Consider the following 12,899-nt stretch of genomic DNA (forward strand, 5'->3'; position numbering starts at 1 on the left):
AGAATCACCAGCAAGAACGTCATCATTGATATATACAGAGAAAAGAGTCGGCCCGAGAATTGAACCCTGTGGCACCCCCATAGACACTGCCAGATGTCCAGACAACAGGCCCTCCGATTGACACACTGAACTCTATCAGAGAAGTAGTTGGTGAACCAGGTGAGGCAGTCATTTGAGAAACCAAGGCTATTAAGTCTGCCGATAAGAATGCAATGATTAACAGAGTTGAAAGCCTTGGCCAGGTCGATGAAGACGGCTGCACAGTACTGTCTTTTATCGATGGCGGTTATGGAGTTCATTTAGGACCTTGAGCATGGCTGAGGTGCACCCATGACCAGCTCGAAAACCAGATTGCATAGTGGAGAAGGTACGGTGGGACTTGAAATGGTCGGTGATCTGTTTGTTAACTTGGCATTCGAAGATTTTAGAAGGGCAGGGCAGGATGGATATACAGTGCCTTGCGAAAGTATTCGCCCCCCTTGAACTTTGCGACCTTTTGCCACATTTCAGGCTTCAAACAAAGATATAAAACTGTATTTTTTTGTGAAGAATCAACAACAAGTGGGACACAATCATGAAGTGGAACGACATTTATTGGATATTTCAAACTTTTTTAACAAATCAAAAACTGAAAAATTGGGTGTGCAAAATTATTCCAGGTAGCCAGGTGGAAAGCAAGGCCAGCCGTAGAAAAATGCTTATTGAAATAATTGATTATCATAGATTTATCAGTGGTGACAGTGTTTCCTGGCCTCAGTGCAGTGGGCAGCTGGGAGGAGGTGCACTTATTCTCCATGGACTTTACAGTGTCCCAAAATCTTTTGGAATTAGCGCTACAGGCTGTAAATTTCTGTTTCAAAAGCTAGCCTTAGCTTTCCTAACTGACTGTGTATATTGGTTCCTGACTTTCCTGAAAAGTTGCATACCGCAGGGGCTATTCGTTGCTAATGCAGTACGCCACAGGATGATTTTGTGCTGGTCAAGGGCAGTCAAGTCTGGGGTAAACCAAGGGCTATATCTGTTCTTAGTTCTACATTTTTTCAATGGGGCATGCTTATTTAGGATGGTGAGGAAATAACTTTTAAAGAGCAACCAGGCATCCTCTACAGACGGAATGAGGACTCTTCGCGTAGCCGGGAGATGGGCCTAACTTGAGGCTAGCTCAAGGCTAACTGGTGCTTGATTCAGGGACAGAGGCGTTAGCCACTTAGCCACTCAGCCAGCAGTAGCCACTCAGGTTACAGCTAGCTAGCTGCGATGATGCGTTGTACTGGTTCAGAGCTTGCAATAGGATTCCGGTGATGTGGTAGAGAAAAAGCAGTCCGATATGCTCTGGGTTTATATAGCGCTGTGTAGACTGGCAGCTATTGACTGAGCAGCAGCTGGCTGGTGTCCATGTTAACGGTGAAGACCGCTGGCAGTGGCTAACTGCCTACTAGATTGTAGCTAGTTAGCTGGCTAGCTTCTGATGTGGGTTCCGGTTCTAAAGTATAAAAATAGCAGATCATTACCACATAGGGTGAGGCAGATTGCAGGAAAGTATATTCAGTCCATAGATGGAAAGAGTGAGTAAAATATATACTAAATATATATGGGAAAAATGAAGAAAAATGACTATTTACACGGGACATGACAAGACAAACACCTGTCCGACTGCTAAGCCATCTTGGAATTTATTTGTCTTGATCAGATGACGAGAACCACATGTTAATGCAAGGTGTAACCACGGCTAGAGATGTGCGATATAGACCTAGGTGTGATACATGATTAGGCTGGCTATGATGATGCCAGTGAGATGCCAGGAATGCCTGTCATTCCAGCACACACACTCAGGCATAGTGGGGAGACACACATGGTGCCCCAACAGTTTCGTAAGCCAGATGCAATCATGTCCCGTGCTGGCACAAACACTATCTCTGTTGTCATTTCCTTTGTTCTACTAAGAGTCTCAAACTCTGTAACATATTTAATCTTTTAACCAGAAACACTAGACATTGTGATATGCCATAATGCAGTTCCAATACACCTATGTATTGACTAATTACATTTCATTTGCATAGACACACATTTCAAAGAAATTACATTTTACACACACACACACACACCTCAGTGTGTCAACCACCCCTGCCCCCACAGGCATCAACTGTAGAATTCCAGCAGCTGCACTTCCACAAATATGCGTGCAAGAGATGTCCTATGAAGTGTTCTATTGTCACTCCATCTGCAGGCTGGGTCCTGGGCCTCTCAGATAAGACAATCTGGCCATCAGGCAAGGCCGATGGGACATGTGGTGACGGGGGAGTTGCTTGTGTGTGTGTGGGGGGGTTCAAAGAAGGGACTTGCATTGTAACAGAACTGGCTACTGGAGCCTTGGCACCTGATCTGATGCGATAAGCACAAGAAAGGGCCTGTCCGTTATGCAGCCTGTGATAACATACACCATACAGGTACTTCACACATAGCCTGCAAACCTGTGTGTGTGGAGGTGTATGTGTTACGGGAACGTTATAGTACTACTGTGCTTGCATGCTTAGAACTGAGGCTAGGTGAGTCGTGGACTCCGTTGAAGACTGTAGATGTGAGAGTGCGCCTATAAAATCCTCTTCCACAGGTGATGTGCAAGTCAGGTATGTGTGTTTAGGAAGGGATTTTTGTGATTACATTCCAAACCAAAAGACAGTTCTTCTCTCACACACACACACACACACACACACACACACACACACACACACACACACACACACACACACACACACACACACACACACACACACACACACACACACACACACACACACACACACACACACACACACACACACACACACACACACACACACACACACACACACACACATTTCCTCATGTGATGTCCGTCAGCATCTATGGCATGCAGTGTGTTGTTAGAACACAGAGTGGTGTGGAATAGCTGCAGGGGAAACGGAGCGAGAAAGAGATAAGTAAACAGTCCTATACCTGAGCCTTATCTCTGATCTCTGCCTATGTGACTTCCCATCAAATGGGGAGAACACATGCCCCAAAACCAACTACACTGAGAATCTATGGGGTTATCCAGTATGTTGTTGTCACCAAGGGGTGCAAAAAAAGTGACATGTGTGGATAGTGACCCCTTGGCGACAGGTCAGAAATAACAGAGATGAAGAGATAGCGTCTCACCTAACCTTCCAGAGCTTTGGTTCACTATAGTGAGTGAATCAGTGATGTCACTATAAGCTACCTTGATAATAATGTCTAAGTAAGAGATTCCTTACTGTGCGCTACACATTGGACAGTAGGCCTTGGCATATCTACAAAGCACATATAGAAGCTTGGCATTTATTTTTCATGGAGGTTCCAGGGGTGATGAGTACAATTAGTATCCAATACCTTTGGAGAAACAATGTAATGGCATGGGTAACTCATTGTGGTGGAAGGCTCATGACAATGATGAACATTTCAGCTTTTACAAGCGAGCACAGAGATCAGTCTCACTAGAACTGGTTCAGCAGAGTTTTGAATGAGCCAATCCGTAACAACCTATGTGTGAATGGGAGGAGCATCTGGTTGTCACCTAGGCAATCTGTATACCAGAACATCACATGAGACATTTTAGACAACTATCAGTAGACCAGGAAAATATGGCACAAAAACTGAACACATAACCAACCGTTCACTCAGGTATGTGTGTAGACCCTTTATCAGTTCTCCCTGTACAATGGCAGTTTGTGAAGGCATAATGCAGTCAAATGCCCAACTGAAAGTGCAGAGAGGCAGACAGTAAAAACAAGAGTACCGTCTCTCACATGTTGAGCATTTTTTCTCAGGTCAGCATGCCTTCTAGGTTCGCCTGACTAATATTCATATGAACGACTCACAAGGGAATGTATCGGAAAATATATCTTGTGATCTACTGTAAAGGTTCCTGTCGACAAAAAACTAACATTACAAGTTCAATTTGGGGCAATTCGATACAAACATTTTTGTGGCATTTCTTCGATTACACAACAACAATGTAAAGACTTCCTCCAACAACAACCAACCCACTGGGCACAGACGTCAATTCAACATCTAAACTACGTTGGTTCAATTAAATTTCATTTATATGATGTGGAAACAACGTTAATTCAACCAGTGTGTGCCCAGTTGGAAGTGAACCAGCGTCCAATTATGCTTTGATATGCTTTAATTTAATTTAATTGATATGCTTTAATACTTAACAATTCATCTATTACGCTATTAGTGTCAGTGACAAGTTTTATTTATATCATAGCCAAAGGAACATACTGCACTTTAGATAGCATGAAAGACGAAAATAATTTGCTGCACAACGTTCAAACTCAACCTAAAAAAAACTGTTTTTCGCACGTACAGTTAAAGTCGGAAGTTTACATAAACTTATGTTGGAGTCATTAAAACTCATTTTTCAACCACTCCATACATTTCTTGTTAACCTCTTCAACCTATTGGGATGCTACCGTCCCACTTGTACCAGAGAGGTTAATCATAAGGCATACACCCACGCCCTTCTTATTACCAGATACATTTTTGTTTCTGTCAGCGCAATGCATGAAGAAACTGGGTGGCTGTACCAACTCTGATAACGTATCCCGAGTGAACCATGTTTCCGTGAAACAGAGAATGGTACAATCTTTGATTTCTCTCTGGAAGGCAACCCTTGCTCGATTTCATCTACCTTGTTGTCAAGAGACTTGACATTGGCAAGTACGATACTCGGGAGCGGTGAGCAATGTGCCCGTCTACGGAGCCTGACCAGAAGACCGCTCTATCTGCCCGCTCTGTGGCGTTGTTGTTTTGGGTTGCCTACTGGGATCCGATCCATTGTTCTGGGTGGTGGTCCAAACAGAGGATCCACTTCGGGAAAGTTGTATTCCTGGTCATAATGTTGGTAAGTTGATGTTGTTCTTAAATCCAATAGTTCTTGGATTTTATGTAATAAGACTCTGCACTCACCTCTCCCAAGGTTCCGTTTACGTGGTGCCCAGGTGCTGACCGGGTTTTCCAGGATCTTAAACACCGCTTCACCACAGCTTCAATCTTGTTTCATCCTGACCGGTCCAGTTCATGGTGGAGGCTGATGCTTCGGATGTCAGAGTGGGGGCTGTCCTGTCCCAGTGTTCTGCGCTGGAACTCAAGTTACATCCCTGCCCCGTCTTCTCCCACGCCTCAATGCCACAGAGAGGAACAACGATGTGGGTAATCGTGAGCTCCTCACATTAAGATGGCATTGGAGGAGTGGAGGCACTGGCTGGAGGGGGCGGAACATCCGTTCATTGTGTGGACTGACCACAAGTACGATGTGTACGACATACACGATCTGTGCACAGAACAAGACTCTGGCTGGTCTCCTTCAACCTCTGCCTGTCCTTCACCTTCCCTGGTCTCACATATCCCTGGACTTTGTCACGGATCTCCCCACGTCTGATGGCAACGACACCATCGTGACCGTAGTGGATCGGTTTTCCAAAGCCTCCCACTTCATTCCTCTCTCCAAACTACCCTCTGCCAAAGAGACAGCCTAGATCACGGTACAGCACGTCTTCATGAGCACGTCTCATGGTACAGCACAATGCGCTGCCAGATCTCTGCCAACCCCACCACCTGGAGCCAGCAACTAGTGTGGGTCGAATACGCCCACAAGACCCGTCCTTGCTCTGCCACAGCTATATCTCCCTTTGAGTGTTCCCTGGGGTATCAGCCCCTGCACTTCCCTGAGCAGGAGGAAGAGGTTAGCATACCTTCGGCCCAGATGTTTGTCCGCCGCTATCGCCGTACCTGGAAGAGAGCCTGGTCGGCCCTTCTCAATACCACCATGACAAGCGGATCGCCATTGGATCCCGGCTCCCAGCTATTATCTCGAGCAGAAGGTATGGCTGTTTACTCGGAATCTGCCCATCCGGGTGGAATCCCGCAAACTCTCCCCCCAGTTTATTGGCCCGCCTCAGACAACAACATTGATTTATACGCTGAGTCGGTGAGCGAGTTTATTAGCAAGGACATCGGTGATGTTGTTTCCACAGTAACTATTAAAACCTTCCCCAACCAGAAACCGTGGATTGATGGCAGCATTCACACAAATTTGAAAGCGCAAACCACTGCTTTTAATCATGGCAAGGCGACCAGAGACATGACCGAGTGCAAACAGTACAGCTATTCCCTCTGCAAGGCAATCAAACAAGCTAAGTGTCAGTATAGAGACAAAGTAGAGTCGCAATTCAACGGCTCAGACACGAGACGTATGTGGCAGGGTCTATAGTCAATCACGGATTACAAAAAGAAACCAGCCCAGTCGAGAGGGCCACAAGAGGGCCACCATTGTTCCTGTTCCCAAGAAAGCCTTCCGTCATCATGAAGTGCTTGAGAGACTAGTCAAGGATCATATCACCTCCACCCTACTTGACACCCTAGATCCACTCCAATTTGCTTACCGCCCCAATCAGTCCACAGACGTGGCAATCGCAATCACACTGCACACTAACACATCTGGACAAGAGGAATACCTATGTAAGAATGCTGTTCATCGATTACAGCTCAGCATTTAACACCATAGTACCCTCCAAACTTGTCATTAAGCTCCAGACCCTGGGTCTAGACCCTACCCTGTTCAACTGGGTCCTGGACTTTCTGACGTCCCGCCCCCAGATGGTGAGGGTAGGAAACAACATCTCCACCCCGCTGATCCTCAACACTGGGGCCCCATAATGGTGTGTTCTCAGCCCTCTCCTGTACTCCCTGTTCACCCATGACTGCGTGGACATGCACGCCTCCAACTCAATCATCAAGTTTGCAGACGACACTACAGTGGTAGGCTTGATTACCAACAACGTCGAGACGACCTACAGGGAGGAGGTGAGAACACAACGTCAACAAAACAAAAGGAGATGATCGTGGACTTCAGAAAACAGCAGAGGGAGCACCCTCCTATCCACATCGACAGGACAGTGGTGAAGGGTGGAAAGTACCTCGGCGTACACGTCACAGACAAACTGAAATGGTCCACCCACACAGACAACGTGGTGAAGAAGGCGCAACAGCCCCTCTTCCACCTCAGGAGGCTGAAGAAATTTGGCTTGTCACCGAAAACACTCACAAACTTTTACAGATGCACAATAGAGAGCATCCTGTTGGGCTGTATCACCGCCTGGTACAGCAACTGCTCCAATCACAACCGTAAGGCTCTCCAGGGGCTAGTGAGATCTGCACAATGCCTACACCACCCGATGTCACATGAAGGCCAAAACTATAATCAAGGCCAACAACCAACCGAGCCACTGCCTGTTCACCCCGATATCATGCAGAAGGCGAGGTCAGTACAGGTGCATCAAAGCTGGGACCGAGAGACTGAAAAACATAGTACTTGCGTACTATTGTTTGTACAGATGAACGGGGTACCTTCAGGCATTTGGAAATTGCTCCCAAGGATGAATCAGACTTGTAGAGGTCAACAATTATTTTTCTGAGGTCTTGGCTGATTTATTTTGATTTTCCCATGATGTCAAACAAAGAGGCACTGAGCTTGAAGGTAGGCCTTGAAATACATCCACAGGTACACCTCCAATTGAATCAAATGATGTCAATTAGCCTATCAGAACCTTTTAAAGCCATGACTTCATTTTCTGTGATACAGTGATTATAAGTGAAATAATCTGTCTGTAAACAATTGTTGGAAAAATGACTTGTGTCATGCACAAAATAGATGTCCTAACCGACTTGCCAAAACTATAGTTTGTTAACAAGAAATTTGTGGAGTGGTTGAAAAACGAGTTTTAACTACGCCAACCTAAGTATATGTAAACTTCCGCCTTCAACTGTATATACTGTACCCTTTACCATCTACTGCATCTTGCGTATGCCGAGCGGCCATTGCTCATCCATATATTTATATGTATATATTCTTATTTATTCCTTTACACTTGTGTGTATAAGGTAGTTGTTGTGTAATTGTTAGATTACTTGTTAGATATTACTGCACGGTCGGAACTAGAAGCACAAGCATTTCGCTAGATTCAAATTAACATCTGCTAACCATGTGTATGTAACCAATAAAATTTGATTTGATTTGAGACAGGGGGGAAGCTAGGGTGCTGTAACCCCGGATAAAGCGTCAATAAAAGTTGGTGGATCCCAGGAAACATTTTAGCTGCACCCTGGACATAGGCTGGGCGAATTTACCATCGCTCTCACCTTTCCTGGGATCCATCTGAATTTGCACTTCTCTGCTTTTACAAAGGCGTTGGAGAACCTGTCGAGAGAAGACAAGGATGTCATCGAGGTAAACGAAGACAAACCGGTTCAACATGTCACGGAGAACATTAACAAGAGCCTGGAACACAGCAGGGGTGTTAGTAAGGCCAAATGGCATGACCAGATACTCGTAGTGACTACTGGCCATGTTGAAGGTAGTCTTCCACTTTTCCCCTTCCTATATCCGCACCAGGTGGTAGGCATTCCGTAGGTCCAGCTAAGAGAACATGGTGGCCCCCTGGAGTGTCTCAAAGGCTGAGGAGATGAGGGGTTGCGGGTAGCTGTTCTTCACCGTGATGTCGTTGAGACCCCGGTAGTCAAGGCACGGGCGCAGGGTTTTGTCCTTCTTCTCCACAAAGAAGAACCCTGCGCTGGCGGGGGAGGCAGAAGGAGAGATGAACCCTGCAGCTAGGGAGTTCTCAATGTCTCCATAGCCTTGGTCTTCGGACCCAACAGAGAGTACAGTCGTCCCCGGGGCGGAGTGATGCCTGGGAGAAGGTCAGTCCCACAGTCATAGGGTCGGTGCGGAGGAAGCAAAGTGGCCCGGGCCTTACTGAACATCTCCTGGAGGTCCTGGTACTCCGCGGGAATGGCGGAGAGGTCCAGGGCAACTTCCAAGCCAACAGGAAGACGAGAACCTGAGGAGACTTAATCAGCATAAATTGGATTGCCTCGCTGTGGTTCCCTGACACTCGTAGGTTGATGGGAGTGGTATTGTGAGTGACCTGGCCTTTAGAGTGCCCATCCAGCGCTCTAACAGAGGCTGAGTGGAGATGGAGAGGGGCTGAGTGGGGATGCCCAGCTCGGACGCCAGGGTAGCGTCCAAAACAACTCTCATCGGCCCCAGAGTCCCGGAGAGATTTAGACTGGTTCCCCCACAGCAGAATGGCATGGAAAGGGGTGCGAGTAAGGGGAGAGGAAAAGTTTTCCATAAAGCCCACCAGAGTATTCACCCCTTATTGATGAGCAAGGATTTTTAAATGGCAGGTAGTCACGAAATGTCCCGTAGGTCCACAACATAGAAAGCTCTTGGTGTCGGCATAAGCGCTCAGCCAGAGTCAATCTAGCCCTGCCCAGGTGCAAGTCGGAAGGAGGCGAGTCGGCAGCCCTCGTGATTCCTGAGAGAACTCGTGTGACATCGGGTTCACTCGGACATGTAGACTTTGGGGGTCTCCGGGATTCTTCGAGGTGGGAATCGAGGGTGAACGAGGGCGACAGGGCACAGATTCCCCCTCCCTCCTACGTTCTCAAAGCCGCCCATCGATCCGGATTGGGCAAAGTCAAGGCTATGAGGGAGTAAGGGTTCATGGGCAACTCCCGGCTACAAGCTCATCTTTGACCACCTCCGATAATCCGTGAAGGAACATGCTTCCGGGTTCCAGGCACTCTCAGCCGCCAATGAGCAAAAATCCATTGCGCAGTCTGCCACACTACGGGAGTCTTGACGTAGCTGGAGCAGCTTACGAGCAGCCTCACAACGGAGAATCAAACACCTTCCAAACTTCCGCATCAAACTCCTCTAGACTGAGGCAGATGGTGGACTGTTGCTCCCATACCGCCGTAGCCCAGGTGAGTGCCCTCCCAGACATCAACGTTATGATGTACACTATCCTCGAGCGGTTTGAGGGAAACCAAGAAGGCTGCAACTTGAAAAGGAGGGAGCACTGGGAGAGATAAGCCCGGCAGGTTCCGGAATCTCCAGCGTAGCGCCCCAGAGGAGGTAAGCAGGGTTCTTGGGACACTGGGTTAGGCTGGGAGATTACGGGTGTGACCCGCTGCCCAGTTGGGAATCCACGGAATTGCTACAACAAAGTCTTGAACGTCTGGTCATGGCGTTCTGCCAGGGTATTGAGTCTCTCCATAAGACATTGCAGTAACTACTCGTGTCGTCCAATGGTGGCTCCTTGCAGGGAGACAGCATTGGGGAGCTGGTCTGAGTCTGCTGGGTCGGTCATGGCCAGTTCGTACTATCACATTTCAGGAAAGACCTAGATGCAGACAGTGTCGAAGTAACAAAAGTGTGTTACTGGAACAGGGGTATGCAAAACGACAGGTCAAGTGCAGGCAGAGGTCAGTAATCCAGATCAGAGTCCAAAAGGTACAGAATGGCAGGCAGTCTCGGGGTCAGGCCAGGCAGAGGTCAATCATCCAGTGTGGTGGGACAAGGTACAGGACGGCAAGCAGGAATGGTCAAAACCAGGAAAACTAGAAAACAGGAACTTTAGAAAAGACAGGAGCAAGGGGAAAAACGCTGGTAGGCTTGACGAACAAAACTAATTGGTAACAGATAAACGGAGAACACAGGTATAAATGCACAGGGGATAATGAGGTGAGATGGGAGACACCTGGTGGGGGATGGAGACAAGCACAAAGACAGGTGAAACAGATCAGGGTGTGACAGTTCCAATGTGATAGCCATAGCCAGCTAGCTAACATAGCATTCCTCTCTTTATGAGCTGGGTGTTTAGCGTGTTTGAGTAGCTACTGTACATTCGCTAGCTAAGTAAAAGTGAAAATACAATGGAAGGGAGTGAGAACCATGAGCCTCCTAGGTTTTGTATTGACGTACCCAAAGAAGGACAGAAACTAGAAGTCCTCCGGCTACACCATGGTGCTACCCTACAGAGTGCTATTGAAGCTACTGTAGAGCTTCATTGCAAAACAGTCTTTTAATCAATTATTTGGTGACATAAATATATTTAGTAAAGTTATATCTAAAAATGATAACTATTTCAATGTTTTACTATTTTTATGAAATTCACTGTGAACGATGGTCCTCCCCTTCCTCCTCTGAGGAGTCTCCACTGGCTGAAGCTCATTGGCTTGATCTTGAATTCGTAGGGGCTGGCCCAAGTGGATGAAAGTTTAGGGAAAATGTCACCACACAGCTTTCAATAAACAGTCGCTTTCAAACTAGGGATTTCATGGCTAATTTAAGTAAGACTGTAATTCTGTTCATAGATTATGCATGTAAACTCAGTAAAAAAAAGTAACATCCCTTTTTCAGGACCCTGTCTTTCAAAGATAATTAGTAAAATCCAAATTATTTCACAGATCTTCATTGTAAAGGGTTTAAACACTGTTTGCCATGCTTGTTCAATGAAAAATAAACAATTTATGAACATGCACCTGTGGAATGGTCGTTAAGACACTAACAGCTTACAGACGGTAGGTCACAGTTATGAAAACTTAGGACACTAAAGAGGCCTTTCTACTGACTCTGAAAAAAAAAGAAAGAAAGATGCCCAAGGTCCCTACTCATCTGCGTGAACGTGCCTTAGGCATGCTGCAAGGAGGCATGAGGGTTACAGATGTGGCCAGGGCAATAAATTGCAAGGTCCATACTATAAGACGCCTAAGACAGTGCTACAGAGAGACAGGACGGACAGCTGATCGTCCTCGCAGTGGCAGACCACGTGTAACAACACCTGCACAGGATCGGTACATCCGAACATCACACCTGCGGGACAGGTACAGGATGGCAACAACAACTGCCTGAATTACACCAGGAATGCACAATCCCTCCATCAATGCTCAGACTGTCCGTAATAGGCTGAGATAGGCTGGATTGAGGGCTTGTTGTAAGGCAGGTCCTCACCAGACATTACAGGCAACAACGTTGCCTATGGGCACAAACCCATCGTTGCTGGACCAGACAGGACTGGCAAAAAGTGCTCTTCACTGACGAGTTGCGGTTTTGTCTCTCCAGGGGTGATGGTCGGATTCGCGTTTATCGTCAAAGGAATGAGTGTTACACCAAGGCATGTACTCTGGAGCGGGATCGATTTGGAGGTGGAGGGTCCGTCATGGTCTGGGCCGGTGTGTCACAGCATCATCGGACTGAGCTTGTTGTCATTGCAGACAATCTCAATGCTGTGCGTTACAGGGAAGACATCCTCCCTCATGTGATACCCTTCCTGCTGGCTCATCCTGACATGACCCTCCAGCATGACAATACCACCAGCCATACTGCTCGTTCTGTGCATGATTTCCTGCAAGACAGCAATGTCAGTGTTCTGCCATGGCCAGCGAAGAGCCCGAATCTCAATCCCATTGAGCACGTCTGGGACCTGTTGGATCGGAGGGTGAGGGTTAGTGCCATTCCCCCCAGAAATGTGAGGGAACTTCACCAAGGTGCCTTGGTGGAAGAGTTGGGTAACATCTCACAGCAAGTGGCAAATCAGGTGCAGTCCACGAGGAGGAGATGCACTACAGTACTTAATAAATCCTCTTTGGGATAGGGCGCAGCATTTTCACTTTTGGATAAATAGCGTGCCCAATTTCAACTTCCTGCTACTCATGCCAAGAATATAAAATATGCATATTATTAGTAGATTTGGATAGAATACACTCTGACGTTTCTAAAACTGTTTGAATCATGTATGTGAGTATAACAGAACTTATGTAGCAGGCAATACCCCGAGGACTAACCATTCAGAATTATTTGTTTTTGAGGTCACTGTCTGTTCAATGAGGTCTCATTGGGAAACAATATTTCTTAGGCACTTGTTTGCAGTTCCTACCGCTTCCACTGGATGTCACCAGTCTTTGGAATTTGGTTGAGGTTATCCCTTTGAGCAATGAAGAAGTACGGCCATCTTGGAAAAGGGGAACGTTATGTGTACTGTTTGAGAGTT

Source organism: Oncorhynchus keta, chromosome 34, assembly GCF_023373465.1.
Source record: "Oncorhynchus keta strain PuntledgeMale-10-30-2019 chromosome 34, Oket_V2, whole genome shotgun sequence".
Lineage (NCBI taxonomy): Eukaryota > Metazoa > Chordata > Actinopteri > Salmoniformes > Salmonidae > Oncorhynchus > Oncorhynchus keta.